This window comes from Heterodontus francisci, chromosome 37, assembly GCF_036365525.1.
Source record: "Heterodontus francisci isolate sHetFra1 chromosome 37, sHetFra1.hap1, whole genome shotgun sequence".
In the NCBI taxonomy this organism is placed as follows: domain Eukaryota; kingdom Metazoa; phylum Chordata; class Chondrichthyes; order Heterodontiformes; family Heterodontidae; genus Heterodontus; species Heterodontus francisci.
Genome location: NC_090407.1, coordinates 8,968,705 through 8,991,167, shown reverse-complemented (window position 1 = coordinate 8,991,167; position 22,463 = coordinate 8,968,705). Strand labels below are relative to the sequence as shown.

Sequence of the window (22,463 nt, the reverse complement as noted above, 5' to 3'; positions counted from 1 at the left end):
ATTAGTTTAAACCCCCCCGAAGAGCACTAGCAAATCTCCCCCCCAGGATATTGGTACCCCTCTGGTTCAGGTGAAGACCATCCTGTTTGTAGAGGTCCCACCTACCCCAGAAAGAGCCCCAATTATCCAGGAAACCAAAACCCTCCCTCCTACACCATCCCTGCAGCCACGTGTTCAACTCTTCTCTCTCCCTATTCTTCACTTCACTAGCACGTGGCACGGGCAACAACCCAGGTGATTCCCATTGACCTCAGTTTTGCTAGGGCTCCTTGATGCCATACTCGGTCAAATGCTGCCTTGATGTCAAGGGCAGTCACTATCACCTCACCTCTTGAGTTCACCTCTTTTGTCCATGTTTGAACCAAGGCTGTAATGAGGTCAGGAGCTGAGTGGCGCTGGCGGAACCCAAACTGAGCGTCAATGAGCAGGTTATTACTAAGCAACTGACGCTTCATGGCACTGTTGATGACAGCTTCCATCACTTTACTGATGATTGAGAGTAGGCTGATGGGGCAGTAATTGGCCGGGTTGGACTTGTCCTGCTTTTTGTGTACAGGACATACCTGGGCAATTTTCCACATTGCAGGGTAGATGCCAGTGTTGTAGCTGTACTGGAACAGCTTGGCTCGGGGCGCGGCAAGTTTCGGAGCACAGGTCTTCAGTACTATTGCCGGAATATTGTCAGAGCCCATAGCTTTTGCAGTATCCAGCGCCTTCAGTCGTTTCTTGATATCACATGGAGTGAATCGATTTGGCTGAAATCTGGCATCTGTAATGCTGGGGACTTCAGGAGGAGGCCGGGATGGATCATCAACTCGGCACTTCTGGCTAAAGATTGTTGCAAATGCTTCAGCCTTATCTTTCGCACTGATGTGCTGGGCTCCCCCATCATTGAGGATGGAGATATTCGTGGAGCCACCTCCTCCAGTTAGTTGTTTAATTGTTCACCACCATTCGCGGTTGGATGTGACAGGACTGCAGAGCTTAGATCTGATCCGTTGGTTATGGGATCGCTTAGCTCTGTCTTTCGCATGCTGCTTATGCAGTTTGGCACACAGATAGTCCTGTGTTGTAGCTTTACCAGGTTGACACCTCATTTTGAGGTATGCCTGGTTCAGCTCCTGGCATGCCCTCCTGCACTCTTCATTGAACCAGGGTTGGTCTCCTGGCTTGATGGTAATGGTGGAGTGGGGGATATGCCGGGCCATGAGGTTACAGATTGTGGTTGAGTACAATCCTGCTGCTGCTGATGGCCCACAGCGCCTCATGGATGCCCAGTTTTGCATTGCTAGATCTGTTCAAAATCTGTCCCATTTAGCACGGTAGTAGTGCCATGCAACACGATGGTGGGTATCCTCAATGTGAAGGTGGGACTTTGTCTCCACAAGGACTGTGCAGTGCTTGCTCCTATCAATACTGTCATGGACAGATGCATCTGCGGCAGGCAGATTGGTGAGGACGAGGTCAAGTATGTTTTCCCCTCTTGTGGGTTCCCTCACCACCTGCCGCATACCCAGTCTAGCAGATATTTCCTTTAGGACTCGGCCAGCTCGGTCAGTAGTGGTGCTACCGAGCCACTCTTGGTGATGGACATTGAAGTCCCCCACCCAGAGTACATTTTGTGCCCTCGCCACACTCAGTGCTTCCTCCAAGTGCTGTTCAACATGGAGGAGTACTGACTCATCAGCTGAGGGAGGGCGGTAGGTGGTAATCAGCAGGAGGTTTCCTTGTCCATGTTTGATCTGATGCCATGAGACTTCATGGGGTCCAGAGTCGATGTTGAGGATTCCCAGGGCAACTCCCTCCCTTCTGTATACCATTGTGCCACCACCTTTGGTGGGTCTGTCCTACCGGTGGGACAGGACATACCTGGGGATGGTGATGTTTTAGTTTTGGAGATACAGCACTGAAACAGGCCCTTCGGCCCACCGAGTCTGTGCCGACCATCAACCACCCATTTATACTAATCCTACACTAATCCCATATTCCTACCACATCCCCACCTGTCCCTATATTTCCCTACCACCTACCTATACTAGGGGAAATTTATAATGGCCAATTTACCTACCAACCTGCAAGTCTTTTGGCTGTGGGAGGAAACCGGAGTACCCGGAGAAAACCCACGCAGACACAGGGAGAACTTGCAAACTCCACACAGGCAGTACTCAGAATTGAACCCGGGTCACTGGAGCTGTGAGGCTGCAGCGCTAACCACTGCGCCACTGTGCCGCCCCTTTTTTTCTTTTTAAAGATAAGACAACTGCTCACTTCCTTATCGCTCTCCATCCATGTCCCCCTTCCACGCTCTGCCCCTATCTCCTTCTGTATTTAGTTTTAGTTTTAGAGATACAGCAATGTCTGGGACATTGTTGTAAGGTATGATTCTGTGAGTATGACTATGTCAGGCTGTTGCTTGACTAGTCTGTGGGACAGCTCTCCCAACTTTGGCACAGGCCCCCAGATGTTAGTAAGGAGGACTTTGCAGGGTCGACAGGGCTTGGTTTGCTGTTGTCGTTTCCGGTGCCTAGGTCGATGCCGGGTGGTCCGCCCGGTTTCATTCCTTTTTATTGACTTCGTAGTGGGTAGGGACAACTGAGTGGCTTGCTCGGCCATTTCAGAGGGCATGTAAGAGTCAACCACGTTGCTGTGGGTCTGGAGTCATATGTAGACCAGACCAGGTAAGGACAGCAGCTTTCCTTCCCTAAAGGACATTCGTGAACCAGATGGGTTTTTACAACAATCGACAATGGTTTCATAGCCATCATTAGACTAGCTTTTAATTCCAGATTTATTAATTGAATTCAAATTCCACCTTTTGCTGTGGTGGGATTTGAACCCATGTCCCCAGAGCAATACCCTGGGTCTCTGGGTTACTAGTCCAGTGACAATACCACTACGCCACCACCTCCCCAAGCTCTTCACAAAATCGTTGTCAAACAAAATTTAACACCGAACCGCTTATGGAGATTATTAGGACAGCTGACCAAAAACTTGGTCAAAAAGGTAGGTTTTAAGGAGCATCTTGAAAGGAGTAGACAGAGGTAGGGAGGAGGAAATATTTAGGGAGGGAATTCCAGAGCTTAGGGCTATGGCAGTTGAAGGCCTGGCCATCAATGGTGAAGCAATTAAAATGTGGATGTTCTGGAGGCCAGAATTAGAGGTGTGCAGATATCTCGGAGTGTTGTCGGGCTAGAGGAAATTACAGAGATAGGGAGGGATGAGGCCATGGAGGGATTTGAAAACAATGATGGGAATTTTAAAAGCAAAGCATTGCTTAACAGGGAGCCAAAGTAAATCAGCGAGCACGGGGTGAGGGGTGGTGTGCGGTGATGGTGTGAGTGAGCAGGTCTTGGTGCAAGTTAGTACACAGGCAGCAGAGTTTTAGGTGACCTCAAGTTTACAGAGGGTAGAATGTGGGAGGTCAGTCAGGAATGCATTCGAATACTTGTCTAGAAGTAACAAAGGCATCGATGAGGGTTTCAGCAGAAGATGAGCTGAGGCAGGAATGGAGTTGGACAATGTTACAGAAGTCTTAGTGATGGCATGGATGTATGGGTAGAAGATCATCTCGGGGTCAAATATGACACCAAGGTTGCAAACAGTCTGGTTCAGCCTCAAACAGTTGCCAGGGAGAGGAAGATGGATAGTGTTAGTGGCTATGGAACAGAGTTTATGATGGGGTAATGGCTTCAGTCTTCTCAACATTAAGTTAGAGGACATTTCTGGTCATCCAGTGTTGGATGTTGGACAAGCAGTCTGACAATATTTAGAGACATTGAAGGGTCAAGATAGAAGATGCTGAGATAGAGCTGGGCGTTGTCAGTGTAGAGTCATAGAGAGATACAGCACTGAAACAGGCCCTTTGGCCCACCGAGTCTGTGCCAACCAACAACCACCCATTTATACTAATCCTACATTAATCCCATATTCCCTACCACCTACCTACCTACACTAGGGGCAATTTACAATGGCCAATTTACCTATCAACCTGCAAGTCTTTGGCTGTGGGAAGAAACTGGAGCACCCGGCGGAAACCCATGCGGTCACAGGGAGAACTTGCAAACTCTGTGCAGGCAGTACCCAGAACCCAGCATTTACTTCCCATCCCTAATTGCCCTTGAACTGAATGGTTTACTAGGGCATTTTAAGAGTCAACCACATTGCTGTGCGATTTGGAGTCACATGTCGGCTAGACCAGGTAACGACATCAGATTTCCTTTCCTAAAGGACATTAGTGAACTAGATGGGTTTTTTACAACAATGGTTTCATGATCACCATTAGACTAGCTTTTAATTCTAGATTTATTAATTCAAATTTTGTCATCTGCTGTGATGGGATTCAAACCCATATCCCCAGAGTATTAGCCTGGGCTCTGGATTACTAGTCTAGTGATATCACTGCCTCCCCCTAAATATAAAACAGGTATTTCTCCAAGGCCAACATCTCCTTTTACATGCAAATTAGAGACCAGTTCTCCCAGGTGGGGTTGCTAGAGATCTGGGACCTGTTAGCCTTTCCACCATGTGCATTCTTATCTCTTTATAACCACTCTTTTTTTCTGTTATGGCTTTCTTTAGCCAAGAAAGTGACATGGTTGATGACAAGCTAGTGTATGATCATCTCTGTGACTGATAGCTTGGTAAATGTGCAGCATACAACAAATGCCAGTGTTCCTTAATAATCATTATTTGACATACACATACTAGGTTGTAAATTGGTAATATTTTGTCATTTTAAATTATCTCTTTAATTAAGACATTCTTAGCTCCATTAATGATGCTAAATTTGTAATTCCAAAGACCAAGAACCACAAGTCTATTCAAAAATAAATGAGTCATGAGTAGCATGGCAGGGAAACATGCGTTCAGTGCCCTATTACTCTGAATTCCCATTCTTTGCCATGTTGCTGCTCTAGGAACCGAGCTGCAAGTCAAAGCATAATCTTTCAGCACAGGGTCAGATTAATCTCAGGCACATTCCAGACTCTAATTCAAACATAGCGCCGAGGGAGGCCTGAGAGGCAAGAAACCCCGAGAGTCTGGAACAGGTTAAAAAGGAGAGGATGGGGGTGGTTATGGAGGGTGAGTTGTGAGCGGAAAGAGAAACTCAACTACCTTCAAATAAATCAAATTAATTTTTCACGAATACCTCGGTTGACAAAACAGTTCCCTATAGCAATTCTTAAGAATCATTTGCACGTTTTTCAAGTAAAATTCTCATTTTATTTTGATAGTGGGACCAGCCCTGTAAATACACATCCTAAAACTTTATTTGTAGAGGACACGTGGGTGTGGATTACAGGTGTAATAAAGTGGCTCCGTTGCCATGGGTTATAAATCCTTTAAGCTCTGCCTGCCATTTTGAATTAAAACAGGAGCAAGTGGGTGGGCGTGGAGGGGATTTGCAGTGTATGGGACCAGGACACTACACAAGCTAGAAAAAGCAGACAGTAGTTATAACAAGACTTTGAAATGAAATTTTGAGCTGCAAAGTTTGAAAGAAGCTTTCAAGCTTAACTATTTAATTACACGTTTTGGATATCTTTATTAAGATATGCTAAGTCAAACTATGAGAACACATAAAGGAAAGATTTTCCTCTTGGGTGCTCTTGGTCCATGCAAGGCAGGCATTTTTGGAATTTATGTAGCCCCAGCACATGACTTTCCATTTAGATTGAGAAATCATGAACTCGGCATGCCCATTCTGGAAAATCTCCCCTATAATAAATATGTGTATTTGCTATTAACTTGGTCAGCAATGCAAATCCCTCTGCCTTTGGTACTCACCCATAGGTGTCAGTAAGCTTCTTAAAAGAAATAAAAATCTTGCATTAATATAGCGCTTCTCATGACCTCAAGTGCTTTACAGCCAATGATGTATTTTTTGCAGTGTAGTAGTCCCCGTTGTAATGTGCATATGAACATATGAATTAGGAGCAGGAGTAGGCCACTTGGCCCCACGAGCCTGCTCTGCCTTTCAATAAGATCATGGCTGATCTGATTGTAACCTCAACTCCACATTCCCACATTCCCACCTACCCCCAATACCCTTCCACCCCTTGCTTATCAAGAATCGATCTACCTCGGCCCTAAAAATATTTAAAGACTCTGCTTCCACTGCCTTTTGAGGAAAATTCTAAAAACTCAGAACCTTCTGAGATAAAAAAATTTTACAGCTATATCTGGAATGTTACTTGTATCCTCTATGGTGAAGACCGATGCAAAATACCTGTTCAATTCATCTGCTATCTCCTTATTTTCCCTTATTAATTCCCAGATTCACTTTCTATTGGACCAACGCTCACTTTGTTAACTCTTTTTAAAATATCTATAGAAACTCTTACTATCTGTCTTTATAATTCTCACTGACTTTCTTTTGTACTGTAATTTTTCCCTCCTTATAATCTTATAGTTGTTCTTTTCTGCTTTTTATATTCTGTCCAATCTTCTGATCTACCACCCACCTTTGCACAATTATATGCATTTTCTTTAAGTTTGATACTATCTTTAACTTTTTTAGTTAAGGTCCTCTCCTTAGTATTTTTCTTTCTTGTTGGAATGTTTCTATTCTGTGAATTCCGAAGTATCCCCTTAAATGTCTGCCACTGTATCTCTATTGACCCATCCCATGACCTACTTTGCCAGTTCACCTTTGCTAGCTCTGCTTTCATGCCCTCATGATTGCCCTTATTTAAGCTTAAAATACCAGTCTTACATCACTCTTCTCTCCCTCAAACTGAATGTAAAATTCAATCATATTATGATCACTGCTGCCTGGGGGTGCCTTCACTATGAGGTAATTAATTAATCCTATCTCATTGCACAATATCAGATCTAGTATAGACTGCTCTCTGGTTGGCTCCAGAATGTGCTGTTCCAAGAAACTATCCAGAACACATTCTATGAACTCCTACCTTTGCCCATCTGATTTTTCCAGTTTGTATGTGGATTAAAATCCCCCATGATTATCGTCATACCTTTCTACAAGCACCCATTATTTCTTCTTTTACACCCTGTCCTACTGTGTGGTTACTGTTAGGGAGCCTGTACACCACTCCCACAAGTGACTTCTTGCCTTTATCATTTCTCATCTCGACTCAAACCACTCCTACATCCTGGTTTCCTGAACTTAGGTTATTCCTCTCTATTGTACTAATACCATCATTAATTAACAGAGCCATCCCTCCACCTTTTCCGAGCTACCTGTCCTTCCTAAATGTCATGTATCCTTCAATATTCAGGTCCCAATCTATGCCAACCTGCAGTCATGTCTCTGTAATGGCTATCAGATCGTACTTATTTATTTCTAATTGCGCTATCAGTTCATCTGTTTTGTTTTGAATGCTACGTGCATTCAAATACAGAGCCTTTAGTTTTGTCCTTTTATTATTTTTGTAACCTCTAGCCTTGTCTGCTGATTTACTCTTAGATATTTAATCACTGTCCCTTCCTGTCACGATCTGTTTATCTTTTCCCATATTAATACCTTTCTCTCTTGCCTTGTCTCTACTCTTACCACATCTTCCCAAATTTGATCCCTTGCCCCCACTATTTAGTTTCAATCCCTCACTACTTCCCTAGTTATGCGACTCACTGGAACACCGGCCCCAGCATGGTTCAGGTATAGACCATCCCAATGGTACAGTCCCCACTTTTCCCAGTGCTGATGCCAGTGCCCCATGAACTGGAACCCACTTCTATCACAGCAGTCTTTGAGCCATGCATTCATTTCTCTAATCTGATTTGCCCTGCTCCAATTTGCACATGGCTCAAGTAATAATCCAGAGATTATTCCTTTGAGGTTCTGCTTCTTAATTTGGTGCCTGGTTCCTCATACTGACTATGCAGAACCTCTTTCCTTGTCCTGCCTATATCATTGGTACCTACATGGACCACGATGACTGGATCCTCCCCCTCTCACTGTAAATTCCTCTCCAGCCCTGAGCAGGTGTCCCGAACCCTGGCACCGGGCAGGCACCACAGCCATCTGGACTCTCACTCTTTGCTAAAGAGAACAGTGTCAATCCCCCTCGCTATACTGTCCTCTACTACCACTACTTTCCTTTTTGCTCCCCCTACTTGAACGGCTTCCTGTACCATGGTGCCATAGTCAGTCTGCTCATTCACACTGCAGCCCTCGCTCTTCTCCAAACAAACTGCAAGAACCTCGAACTTGTTGCTCAATTGCAAGGGCTGAGGCTCCTCCACTCCCACCTTCTCGATCCCCTTACCTGCCTGACTCGCAGTCACACCCTCCTGTCCCTGACCACTGACCAAAACAGATGACCCTGTCCTAACGGGTGTGACTGCCTTCTGGAACAAAGTGTCCAGGTAACTTTGCTCCTCCCTGATAAATCGCAATGTCTGCAGCTCGGCCTCCAGCTCAATGATTCTGAGCTGAAGCTCCTCAAGCCGCAGACACTTACTACAGACGCGGTTTCCATGGATTGCCGTGGCATCCAGGAGCTCCCACATACTGCAGCTGTGACACATCACCTATCCTGCCATCTTTATTGTGTTAATTTAACTAAATTTATTTTCTCTTAATTAATTTATATTTCCCCTCCTTATTGAACTCCCTCACTTACCAAACTCCCTTCTTGACACTCTGTGCCCTCCAGCAGCACTCAATGCAGACAAGCAGCACTGAGAGTCCCCTGAATTTATACTCTCTGAAAACAATGATGTTTCAGCGTTGCTAGAGCTCTGCTAGAGCTCAGAAACCAGTTTAAGCTAGCTACCTAATTAACTATCTACAGCTACTCTCAGAGAGCTTGTTTACCCCTGTTTAAAACTGTAAGAAACCTAATTTGCCTCTTAACGTAAACAGTAATTTCAGTTAATTGCTAAATGTATACAAAACAAAAACTAGACTTTAGAGAAATTAACTCTCAAAATCCACTCACTTACCAAAGTCCCTTCTTCATCCTCTGTGCCCTCCAGCAGCACTCAGTGGAAAGGTGTCAACCAATTTGTGCACTGCAAGATCCCACAAACATAAATTTGATTTGATTAGATCATCTATTTTTTTTAGTGATGTTGGTTGAAGGACAAATATTGGCCAGGACACTGAAGAGAATTCCTCAGCTCTTCTTCGAAATTGTGTGATGAGAAACAATAGTTTATGGTGTCTAGGAGTGTGTGTTTCCATTTATTATTTAAAACCAATCTGGTCAGCCACCACCACCACCAATATCGAGCTTAATCCCAGCCAGGTTTGACTGTTCCTTCACTCTCTGAAATCCAATAAGATCAACAGTCATGATGGTATCCTTGCTATTGCTCAACAGTTATAACAAAACTTATTTGTTTTTTCCCATTTCTTCAACTACTCTTAAGGGTACATTCATACTACAACTTTAGTGATTGTGAGAGTGCACCATTCCTCCCAACCCATCCTTTCTTCTTCTTGGAACTGTCATCATATTCACCTGATCCCTAATAAAAGATGGATCTCAACTTTCAGTCTTATTTTATTGGTGGACTCTTGGAGCAATTTACCTCTACTTTCAGTCATTTTCTCTCCTCAAGTTTTTGTAATACTTTAGTTTTAGAAGAGGTATTAGCCAGAAGTTTAGCTTTTGCTTGTTCCAGCCTTTTATTTGGGATTCTTTTTCCATTTATATTTCCAAAGAAATTCATAAGTAACTTTTTGCTTCTCACAAGGCTACGAGGAATATTGGGAATTAATAAGCTGGAGTTTGAATGACAACTAAGGATTTATTCTTCTCCAATTTCCAACTTCTGTAGTTGTTTTACCACTAGACATAACTGTCATTTAAATTTTTCTCTTCGCTCTTTATCACAAACTCAAGCTTCATTTTAGTCTTCATAACAATTTTAATTTTAAGCAATAACCATTTTCCTCCTCATTTTAGCCAACTAAAGCATGTCTTATTCCATCTCATAAAGAGTTTTTAATGTGAATATGTATTAAAATGCAATAAATATTGTATCTACTGAATATGGAACTGTAAACACTCTAATGCCTTGGAGTACCATGGTTACATAGTTGAAGTGACAGAAGATCAAATTCTGCATTGTGTCATGCTGAATTACAAAGGGAAACGCATTTTCATCACAGCACACGTTGAAATAAAACTAACTACACAAGCACAGGATATTTCACTGGTGACTGAGGAATGGTGACAGGTTGCTCTTTCATGAATGCAAAAGACCCATAAACAAGTGCCAGGGCTCTGAGTTATGAGCTTCTTTCACATGAGTGAAATAATGACTGCACCTCACCATCACTGGTGAGACATTCTGCTCATTTTATGGGAGTGTGGTCATTGGCGTAACCTTAAGTACGTCTGTAAATGGATTCTCAATACTGGACGGGTGGTACTGACATCACATAAAATCTTGTATTTTGGATGCAAGGGTGAAAAGTTGCATCCAAGGTTTTTTTTCTGGCTGGTTATGTTTAAAAAAACTTGAATTGTACATTCAGGTTTGCAGGTTACAAATTGCAAGCGCAGGAGGATACTACAAGGGCCAATTGTACACCTCAGTTGGTGTGGAGTCAGCAGAGCAGATCAGAAACTCAGGCATGCGTTGTCAATAATTTTCCAATCAGGCAAGTTAATAGTCAGGAAATTTTAGCAACATGTGCCCTAGTTTCCCTTATGTGCTACTGGCGGGCGAGGCCTCATACAGGCTAATAAACCTTATATTTGGGATTTTAAACTGTACTCTCACATTTGTCAATTTTAATTCTAATTTTGGGGCATTTTTTTTGCGCACATAATTGCCTCTGAGGCTGCATTTGGCAGGGTGTGCTAGCTTTCAAATTTACATATATCATAAATAGAAAAATAACTTGCATTTATATAGCGCCTTTAACATAGCCAATCATACCTAGGAGCTACACAGGAGCGTAATCAAGTAAAAGCTAACACTCAGCCAAAGAAGGAGATACTAGGATGTGACTAAAGGTTTGGTCGAAGTGGTCGGTTTTAAGGAATGTCCTTAAAGGAGGAGCGAGGTAGCGAGGCAGAGTGGTTGAGGTAGGGAATTACAGAGCTTAGGGCCTAGGCCACTGAAGACACAGCTGCCAATGGTGGAGCAAGGGAAGTGGGGGATGCATGAAGCCAGAATTTGGCTAATACAACTGGGCAGAAAGAGTTCAAATTAAATTGAACATTGATAAGTATAAAGTTTTTTACCCTGGCTGCCCAAATGTATACCCTGAGTATGTGTTGAATAGAATCAAATTGGAAGGGGGACACTGAGAAAGGAAATGTGATGAAGCAATTTTGAACAAGTTGAAATAATGCTGGAATATGTAGCCAAAACAGAAGATTTGGGGGATGAAATTATAATCAATGGAAAGAAAAGCAGGTGTGGTGAAAAGTGGGGTGCAGATCACACCATTCCATGTTATCACCCACAACGAATTTCACCCCCTATGTCTGGGTTGCACTTCAGGTTCTGCCATTCCCCCAATTCTAGGCCCATTGAAGTGGACAGGTAGAAACTGCAGATTGGAGAAAGCAGAAGTATAAAACCCTGCCCTAACCAGAGGTTAGCCTTGGTCTTTACAATATGCCCGTGAAACACCACGTGGAGCGCTTTGTTCAATCTTTGTCACCGTGCCACAAAAAAAAGCAAATGCATGCATTGGGCATGGTGCATTTATACTATTTGATCTTGGGATGTGAGCATCACTGACAAGCCCAGCATTTATTGCCCATCCCTAATTGCCCTTGAGAAGGTGATGGTGAGCCAGCTTCTTCAACCACTGCAATCCATGCGGTGTAGGTACATCCACAGTGCTTTTTTATTCTGTCGCGGTGTGATACAACTGAGTGGCTTGCTACACCATTTCACAGGGCAGTTAAGAGTCAGCCACATTGCTGTGGATTTGGAGTCATGTGTAGGCCAGACGGGTAAGGAAGGCAGTTTCCTCCCCTGAGGTCCATAACAACTTACAATTCAATAATTTTCTTCAGTAGCGAAGAAAAATCAGGGTTGTGGACTAAACAGCAAGCAAGAGAGGCAAGGGAAGAGACGGGTTTGGGAGAGGTGAGAACACAACAAAGAGAACTCTTTAGGAAGCTTTTCAAACCAGGCCAAAAAGAGACAAGGTTGGAGTGTTGAGGGAAGGAATCCTAGAGGATTGGGATGTACTAGCTGCTGCTGATGGTGAAGCAGAGGGAACAGTGAATAAAGAGTAAACTGGTATGACAGTAGCAGAGAGTACACATAGGGACATACAATTTGAGCAGATCACTGAGGTAGGGTGGGTCCAGGCCATGGAAAGATCTGAAAGCGAAGATAAGGATCCTGCAGTTACTTCACTGGGCACAGGCCATTGGAGCTTGGCAAGGATAGGTTGACCTGGGGTGAAATAGGCTTTTTTTTTTTTACAGACAAGGAAAGTGAGCAACAATCTGCAGGAGTTGTAATTCCAGTATGGTAGAAGCTGGCAGATGACCAGAGAAAGTCTTGAAGAAATTTAGCCTCCCGGAAATAAAGGTGTGGATTATAAATTCAGGGAAGCAGGAGCGGGAAGGACAAAGTAGGCAGTGCCTTAGAGGTGGAAGAAAGTGGGCATGGTAATAAATTGGATGCAGGTGAGAAGCTGAGCATGAAGTCAAGTAGTACATCAAGGTCTGCATCTTTGGGGTTAGCTTGAGGCAATAGGGAGGGAGGTCAAAAGCCAAAGGAAGGTAGGTGCTTGTGGAAATTGAGGAACATGGTTTCAGTTTCTGCTGACGTTTAGCTGGAGGAAGTTACAGCTCATCCAGAACTCAATGTGGGATGGATAGTCAGAGAGGACGGCATCAACCTTGGGGTTAATGGATGAAGCAGAGAAGTAGAGCTGAGTGTTGTCAACATACACGAGAAAGCTAACCCCAGGCATTGAGGGTGATATCTTTGAAGGGAATTGTATAAATGAAGAGGCGGAAAGCAGGAAGAAACCTTTAGAGGTGACATAACACATACGATGCAACAGGTAGGATTGAAACTGAGAGACAGCTCTCAGTTTCACGGTCGCAGCTACACATGAAGAAAGATTAAAAACTCAAGCTTTACCAGTCTAGAAAAGCCGAGGGAGCCTCACCAATATACATAAAATATGTATATGCGTATTTATATATGAAATATTCAACAGTAGAGATGAGGTGTACCCAGAATATTACTATAAACTAAGTTGGAGTACAAATAGATTTGCATTAGTAAAAACTACATTTAAAGTAGATATTAGGAAGAATGCTTTTATTGAGGAGGATAAATATTTGCAATAATTCACCAGGTGCTATGGTCAGGGCAAAAGCACTTGGGATGTTCAAAATGCAGCAAGAAGCCAAAATGGGAATCTTAGAGAACTAGAGGGATGAGCTTCAATGGGCTAACTGGGTTATTTTGTCCATGATTTTTCTTATGTGCTTACTTTCTATCCTCCGAAGGAATGTCCCGTTTTTACTTATATCACCCTTGTTTAAACAGCGACCAATGTTGCAAACCTTTGCAGAATAAGGATAATTGGCTCCGGTAAAATAACAACTTGCAATTAGATAGTACCTTTCACAACCTCAGGGTGTCTCAATGTGCTTTACAGCCAATGAAGTACTTTTGAAGTGGAGTCACTGTTGTATTGTAGGATACGAGGCAGACAATTTGAGCACAACAAGATCTCAAAAACAGCAATAAAACCAATTTGTTTTAGCGACATTGGATGAGGAATAAATATTGGCCAGGATTCTGGGAAGATCTTCCCTACTCTAACATGAATAATGCTTTGGGATCTTTTATGTCCACCTGAGAGGGCAGACAGACCCTTAGTTTAATGTCTCATCTGAAAAATGACATGGCCAACAGTGTAGCACTCCCTTAGTACTGCACTGTCAGCGCGCAATATATGCTCAAGTCTCTGGAGAGGGACTTGAACTACAGGCGAGAATGCTATGACTGAGCCAAGACTGACACCTTGGGAAAAAAAAGACTTGCATTTATATAGCGCCTTTCATGACCACTGTTGTAATGTAGGAAACACAGCAGCCAATTTGCGCACAGCTCAAGCTCCCACAAACAGCAACATGATAACGACCAAATCTGTTTTTGTGATGTTGATTGAGGGATAAATCTTGGCCGGGAAGGGGCCTCAGTTTAATGCCTTATCCAAAAGACGGCACCTCCTACAGTGTAGGACTCCTTCAGCACAGTACTGGATGTCAGCCTTGATTTCCTCTGCTCAAGCCCTGGACTTGAACCTAGAACCTTGTGACCTGGAGGCAAAAGTGCTACCAACTAAGCCACAGCTCAGACACATAGTCCTTCAAAAATCAGGGGCTAGGCTTAGTTCCGTTTAATTAGCTTGTGCCACCATTCAATTCTGGAAACCAATGGACTTTTACTAAGACTGAACCACAGGCCAATGAATCTCACTGAAGTAGAAAAGCAATAAACCAGAGTAGTTAATGTAACCAGCCTTTGTAAATAAGGGCTGGCCGCACACTAACTTTAATTTAAGAACAAGTTTTCAACCATGATACAGATTACATTTGAAAGCTTCAGTACCTTCACATAATTTCATCTTGGTTTCACAAATTCAATTTAATACCCTAGACAAATATATTTTTATGGCTTGTTGGAGAAAAAAAGCAGCCCGAGGAACATGTTATTGAGGTATCCATGATCTCTATGGGGTATAGAGAAATCAGACCCTAACACGCTTGAGATAATCAAAGTTTACTAGGGGGTAAATAGGCAGAAGCGCAGAAGAAGTGAACAGTTTAGTTTTAGGTGGGGTGTATATGGAACAGATTAAGTGGGGGTCTAGGGCAGGGCAGTTGTGATGGTGCCAGTCTATCCAAGAGGGAACCAGACTGACATCTGGAAGATAACTGAGGGGGTATGTGAGGTTGTGTAAGATCATTCTCCAGTTTCGGAACCAATTGGCTGGGCAGCAGTGGCCTGTCCCATACACAAAGCATTTTTTAAATATCTAATTATCTCACTTGACCATAACAAGGGAGAAAGATAGGTTGGGGGGGTGGGGGGGGGGGGGGGGGGGGGGTGAGAATAGGACTAGCAGTTTGGAAACGAAGATGAGGATTTTTTTTCCCTCTCGTTTGATTTGGATGAATTGACATGCCTGTGAGCACAAGGCAGGAATCTGGCTGGCTTCTCCACTCAGTCTCAGTGGGGTTTTCCGATCCGTGTTGCCACAGAGACATGACTCTCTACCAGACCTGCCAGTATCTGTCAGTCATCGCGGAGGCGACACAGGGCGATCGAGCCCTTTGCAAATAAACAACAGGCGGCTTTTGTGAAACCCTTATTTTAAAAAAAGAAGTTATATTTTATTTTCCTCTGACGAGTGTATTCCCCCATTTGCCATCTGATAACAATTAACACCATGACGCATTTCCCTCTGCGGTTTGAATGGTAGTTTTGCATAAGCGTTAGAGAGAAGTAGTGCCTTTTAGTCAAACTGCAAACCCACCCCCAAGACCTGATGTAGGCGTTTGAACGGAGTCAGCTCTTTATATGTGCCCTGATGGGTTTTTTTTTTATTACATTAAACTTGAAAGTGCATAAATAAAAAGGCATTAAATCACCCCCCCCCCCAATCTTTTTAAACAAATAAAAATATTAAATGAAAACACATGAACAAAACCCAAGAAACTCACCCCAAGAAACTGTAAGAACAGACTTGTGCTAATGAAGTCATCGATTAATCAGGTAGAACATAACTTTTCCAAACTCTTCCCTTTTTCTTGTATAGATATAATGCACTGGGATCGAGCGTTAGTAAACACTTAAAAAAAAACCATGGTTCCACTTATTAATATCACACCACGAGGGGAACATTCGTAAACACTGTGGGTATTTATTACAAATACATTCGTTATCAGTCAAACATTGTGATTAGTTTTATGGGTTGAATGCAGAAACCTACGGGTGCCATTTCCAACGGAAATCAAAAATGTAATCACATTAATAATACCAGCGACTCAAAGGATTTGCGCTCCCCATTAACAATTCTCACGGGCTGATGTAAAGTGCACAGAGTTTGTGCCTCTCAAAGACTATATTTAGGAACTTACACCACATGTAAAGCGTAATAGCGACACCTCCAGTGGAAACCGTGTCTCGGCGACTACCTCTGAAATCTCCTGAAGTTACAGCAGGTCCACTTCAAACACACCTGCCTGAGACAGGGTTTTTTAAAAAAAAAAGCAAAGACAAATCCAGCAGTAAACCGCATCAGGGGTCTGCTAAGCATTCTGTAAAGGGAACAGAATAAATATGTCCGAGGGATTATTCAGCAGGTCAGTCAACCTGTGTGGAGAGACAAAGAGTTAACCTTTCAGGTCACTGGTCTTTCAGCAGGACTACCTTAATCATTCTGCCATTCACACCTCCCCGAGGGACATCTTTTGTTTCTTAACTTGTCCCATTACCACTCCCTGTGGCCCTGCGCCACCAACTCTTGTCATTTCAGCTCTCCCGACTTCCTCCCTACCACAGACCTCTCCTTTTGTACTTTTTCCACCCTCCCCCTACTGTTTGCTTAAAACCTATAACATCAAAAAAAATTCTGACCAAAGGTCACTGGTCTGAACCATTAACTCTGTTTTTCTCTCCATACATGATGCCTGACTTGCAAGAGTTGTCCACCACCGAGTGTTGCAGACTGGCACATTCCAAGGTCCAGGACTACGTGCTGAGGGACGCACTAAAGCTTGGGGCAGCCGCAGCAAAGGCTCAATGGGGAAAGACCACAGTGTAAGGTCCCCCCTACCAAGCTGGACTGAGGGGCTGGATCCATGGAAAACCCCTCGAACTGTATCGGGAAAATTTTGTGTGTTGTAAATGTAAAAATGTATATGGCATGACAATGAAATGGAAGAGTTGTGAGGCAACTCATGATTGTATAGAAGGAAACTTATCACCTTTGCACTGTTTGTATTTTTTGACTTGATGCTGTTTTAAACTGTTTGGGAATGTAATTTTTACAGATTTTTATGAATAAAGTATATTTTGGAAAAAAAAAATGGTGCCTGACCTGCTGAGTATTTCCAGCGTTTTCTGTCTTTATTGCAGTGTTTTGCTTTTGTATTTTCACTAGATTATTGCTGTTTAGTTGTTTTATTTTAGGATAGTCGCATCCTATTCAGTTGTTAGATAAATTTCATGCTTCGCTTTAGTACTATAGAATAGGCTCAAGCCAGAAGGGGGTGAAAGTTTATTGGGGGTAGGCGGAAATGTGGAGTTGGGGTTAAAATCAGATCAGCCATGATCTTGTTGAATGGCGGAGCAAGCTCGAGGGGCCGAGTGGCCTACTCCTGCTCCTAATTAGTATGTTCATATGTGCATGGAAGTTAAAAACAAATAGAACCACAACTTGCAGCCTCTGTGTAGTTTATTAATGTATTGCCACAATACACACATCGAGGGATAGTGGGGTTCTGATATGGTTCTAGGCTAACACTCTCAAAGATTGACTTCAAATCTCCCAGCAAGTTGTGAAATTGTATTCAATAAATCTGGGAAATTTGTGTGCTGATAAAAAAATGGCCATGAAGGTTGTAGATAGGGTAAAAGAAACCCACACAGTTCCAGTCTCGACTTAGATAGCAAAACACAGCTCCAGAAATAATCCACCAGCTTCTCAGGAGAGCTAAGGATAGATAATAAATGTAAGGTTGGCAGTAGGACCCACATCCTAAGAATAAAATATATCATAAATGTATATATATTATGTACGTGGCCGTAATTTTACGACCGCCCCAAAAGAGCGGGCTGGTGGGGGGTATAAAATGGAGCAGGAGGCTGGGGGTCTCCTTCCTGACCCGCTCCCGCTGCAAATTTATGCGGGGCGGCGGCAGTAAGAATTGAACTTCCCGCCCAAGGCCAATCAAGGCACTTAAGTGGCCAATTAACAGCCACTTAAGGGTCTCCGCCCACCACCACGGGTATTTTGCGCTTGGCCGGCAGGCAGGAGGATGAGGCCTCAGAAAGCCCGCCTGATGAAACTAGGTGGCCTTCTTGTGGGTTGCCGGGGGGACCCCTCCTGATCGGGCATCCTGTGCCCCACAGAGGGCCGCCCCAATCGCCCCCAACACACATTCCCCCCCTCGCCCTCCCGAACTGATCCGCCCTTGCCTCGCCAGGGCCTGATTGATGATCTTCGGCAAGGCCCTGACAACTTACATTTTTTTCTGGGGCCGTCATTCATCTTCATCCTGAAGCTGAATGTAGTCCCAGCAGTGACCACCAATCCCGGTGGTGCTGCTGGGACTAACAGCTGCCAGCCCGTTGATTGGCTGGTAGCTCTATTAGGTGTGACTTCCTGCCTCAATGAGGTGAAGTCCCACCCAAGACCAATTAAGGGCCTGGGGATTGTAAAATACGGTTGGGATGCAGAGGCCCAGCGGAGGTGGGCTTGCCACCGACTTTTCGGCCGGCGGACGGGGCCCCCACCCAACGAAAAATTCCAGACCATGTGTCGTTATCAATCGTAAATATCTTCCATAAGTTCTGATGAAAGGTCATCAACCTGAAACATGAACTCTGTTTCTCCACAGATGCTGCCAGACCTGCTGAGTATTTCTAGCATTTTATGATTTTATTTCAGATTTCCAGCATCTGCAGTATTTTGCGTTTGTCTTCTGTAAGTTGATTGGATTTCTGCAGTCTCCATTTGATTCAGCAAAACTTTATTTTGCATTGTTCAATTGTGTTAAATTTCATTACCACTGAACTGAATTCCAATTCTAAGCCTAGATAGGAATATTATCAGAGCTCTTGAGTCACTGGTTTGACTGATGTGCCGATGCTGCCACTCATGATTAAACGGGTAGTAAAAAGTCAAGTCTCATTCTTTGAGCAATTTGAACATCATTATTCATTAAAAAAAAGTATTATTCTTCTAACTCTTTAGCCCCTCTCTATACCATAAACCTTTAACATCCTCACCTCCCTGCCTACAATGCGTGAAAACCGTTATACCTATCCCACATTTGTTAAGAGGTGACTTGTCCCCCCTCTGATGGCAAGGCTAAAATTAGAAATTTGCCACATGGCCATCATAAAAATGAGCAGCGGATCAGAAAGACTTAGAGGTTCAGATATGCAAACCTTAAAATTGGGAGGACTTTTCGATAAAACTTTAAAACAAAGAGGTTTATGGGATCATGGGTTTTAGAAATTTGGGAAATGGAGTTTAAATAGCAGGCGCAATGCTAAACATGTGTAAATATTTGGTTAGACTGCAGTTAGAATATTGCATTCTGTTTGGGTGCTTTTCTTCAGGAAGGATGTCAAGGTCAGGGAGAACAGGCTGAAGAGATTCACTAAACTGATACTGGGGATAAGAGGTTTTAGTTAAGAGGAAAGACTGGGAAATATATGGGGCTCTTTTTGTTATAGTAATGAGGATTCAGAGCAAATCCATTAGCGGTGTTGGAACATAAGAAATAGGAGCAGGAGTGGTCCATACAGCCTCTTCAGTCTGCTCCTCCATTCAATAAGATCATGCTTGATGTAACTCAACTCCACTTTCCCACCCTATTCCCATATCTCTTGATTTGCTTATTATATAAAAATCTGTTGATCTCAGTCTTGAATATACTCAACGACTGAACATCCACTTCTAGGGTAAAGAATCCCAAAGATTCACAACCCTCTGACTGAAGAAATGTATCCACATCTCAGTCCAAAATGGCCGACCTCTTATCCTCAAAGTTATGAGAGATTTTTGATGAGGTATACTGGAAAAATCGTTTTCACTGACCAGTGAGTCAATACCTAAATAATATGGGGATGAAAATCTACAGGCTACAATCCTGCCAGTTATGCTGGAATTTCCCGGGTCAGTGGGAGGACACCTTGAGTGCATGGGGCTGTCAGGTGCATCATGTGTTCCCACGTACCACATGCTTCCAGAAACACACACCACCCAACTGCTATCAGGTCCTTCCCACTAGAGACCACATTTTTAAGCTCCCTTATTCCCATGTGAAAACGTTGACAAAAAAATTCCACAGCACTTATTGTTTTGTTTGGTCACTTAAACAGCCAGTCTCTCCACTGCTGATGCATGCCTCTGAGTCAGAAGGTAGAAGAATCAAGTGCTACTCCAGGAACTTAAGCACATATCTCGACAGACCCATTATTGAGGGAAGCCTGCATTGTCAAATGAAATGCTAATTCAAGGGCTGACTTGCCTGTTCCAGAGGTTCAGGTTGGGATTAAGAATTCTGTGGCACAACTTGAAAGGACAGGGAGTTCTCTTAACCTCCTGGCCAACATTTCTCCCCATCAACACGAATCTAAATCAAATTAGCTGTTATTCATCTCATTGTTGTTTGTGGAACCTTGCTGGGCACAAAATCTTTGCCCTATTTACTGACACAAGAGCAATTGCATAATGTAATATGCTGATAGGGTTCGATGAAGAGGGTTGGCAAGAGGCGAATGTGCATCATAAATGCTGGCACAGATCAGTTGGGCCAAATGGCCTGTTTCTTTGCTGTAGATTTTATGTAATTGTATGGTCTACATTTTGGATCGTGCAGTTCGACATGCTAGAGTGCATTTAAGACGCCCTTACCAATGTTTTATCACAAATATAATTCATTTTATATGTAGCACTTTGGGGCTTGCTTATGAGACACGATAATCACAATATAAATGAAAGCTCTTTCTTAAACATGTACAGAACAACTGTTGTATTATCACAATTTGCAGTTCATCTTTTAAAAAAAATAATTTCAAACAACATTAGAACAGATAGCCAATGGGTATTGATTAGTAATTGATACTAACTCGTACCACTTGATATTGAAAAGTATCAACGAATGGGAAGGGAGTCTGAGTAACCTTTGCCTACTTAACACATTCCAATTGGATATGTAACAATAGGAAAGAAAGGCAAATGTCTTTCTTATCCCCACTTTGGATAAACTCTCATTTACACATTAGTGGGAAAACAATGAAATCCAAATGGGTGTTGGGACATTCAGAAACACCTACCACAATGAACATGCTTGCTTTTTTGATTTATTTCAGGGCCCACCCTCCCAAATATACCATTATATATGGCTGAAAGCAGCATTCCAAAAAGCATTGGGAATGTGACTACCATGTACAAAAAAGGAACTGTCTTTGATTATTGGGAAATACAAAGGGAAACCAAAATTTGTGATAAAACATTGGTAAGGGCGTCTTAAATGCACTCCAGCATGTCAAACCGCGTGATCCAAAATGTAGTCCATACAATTACATAAAATCTACAGCAAAGCAACAGGCCATTTGGCCCAACTGATCTGTGCCAACATTTATGATGCACATGAGCCTCTCGGCCTTTTGGCTAACATCAAGTGTAGTATCTGTTCTTATCAGTGTTTACTTGGTTGAGAAGAGACCATGATCATTGCCTTTTGCTCCTGGGTAGGCTTTGAGTAAAATGGCGATAACCAATCTTTGAGCTTCAGGCCTGGGAGTGCGCAACACCGTTCGGGTGGTCGTGAAGGACAAGGAAGGAGATGCACCGGTCGATCGTACCTTCTTCATCAAGAAAATCCTCTTCGATTGCTGTGGATATCAAGCTACAGACATCCTCTGCCTGCAGGATTTCCATAGCAGTGGATACTTCGACGTGATGTTCTGGAACGTGGCGGGATGCATCAAGTTCCTGAAGGCGTTCAAGGAGAAAGGGGACCGGGCTCCACTGTCGATCCTCACAGCAGAGCCGCTCTTCACGCTTCCGTCACAACGGGACCGGGTGGTGACGATTCACCTGAACAACCCCCATGTTCCGGTGGTGGATGTACTCACCTTTCTCGCCAGGTACGTCGAGGTGGCCGGCAGCAGCACCGATGTCAAGGACCCCTTTGGGATTTGGACCAACAAGCGGCAGCTCAAGGTTACCTTGAAGGTCGATCCCAGTGGAGCCATTATCCACCCTCCCTCCAGCTTTGGTATCGGGGGAAGTCGAGGTTTCTTGGTCTACGCTGGGCAGCCCAGAGTTTGCCGCACCTGTGGCAAATCTGGTCACGTGGCGGCCAACTGCAGCACGGTTGTTTGCAAGAACTGCAAGGAGGAAGGCCATCAGACCAAGGACTGTAAGCAGACTAAGTGTTGCAACTTGTGCGGTGCGGCAGGCCATCTCTACAAAACCTGCCCCAAACGCTGCCTCAGTTATGCTCAGGCGGCAAGGTCCAAGGAAAGGCCAGGAGAAGGTTCGACGAAGGTGTCCGGTGCTCGAAAGGAGACCAGCAACCTTCTCCGCAGTGAGGAACTTCAACCTGAGAAGGAGAAGAAAGGGGAGGCAGCTGAAACCAACGACCCAGCACCTACCCAGCGCCCGGAAACCCCTCCTCCACAGACAGAATCCATGGAGGAGGAGGCAGCAGATGGACAAGCAGGTCAGTGGCAAGTGGTACAAAGGAAAACCACAAAGAAAAGACCTCCAAAAGCGGAACAGGCCACCACCCAAACCAGTG

The 22,463-nt window shown here is 43.7% G+C and overlaps 1 protein-coding gene and 1 pseudogene across 9 annotated transcripts in view; one reads left to right on the top strand and one right to left on the bottom strand.

The window, feature by feature from the left end:
* LOC137352044 (uncharacterized) overlaps window positions 1–22,463 on the bottom strand; it is a 73,589-nt gene that overhangs the window by 37,668 nt on the left and 13,458 nt on the right. For 3 of the 9 annotated variants that reach the window (XR_010969627.1, XM_068017029.1, XM_068017030.1), the window contains exons 1-3: window positions 16,059–16,497; window positions 15,642–15,769; window positions 8,911–8,979 (exon numbers count right to left, since the gene is read on the bottom strand). The gene's annotated coding sequence lies outside the window, so the exon portion shown is untranslated. The other 6 variants (XM_068017033.1, XM_068017031.1, XM_068017034.1 and 3 more) reach the window with 6 other exon arrangements.
* On the top strand, window positions 21,309–21,443 carry LOC137352283 (U2 spliceosomal RNA; annotated as a pseudogene).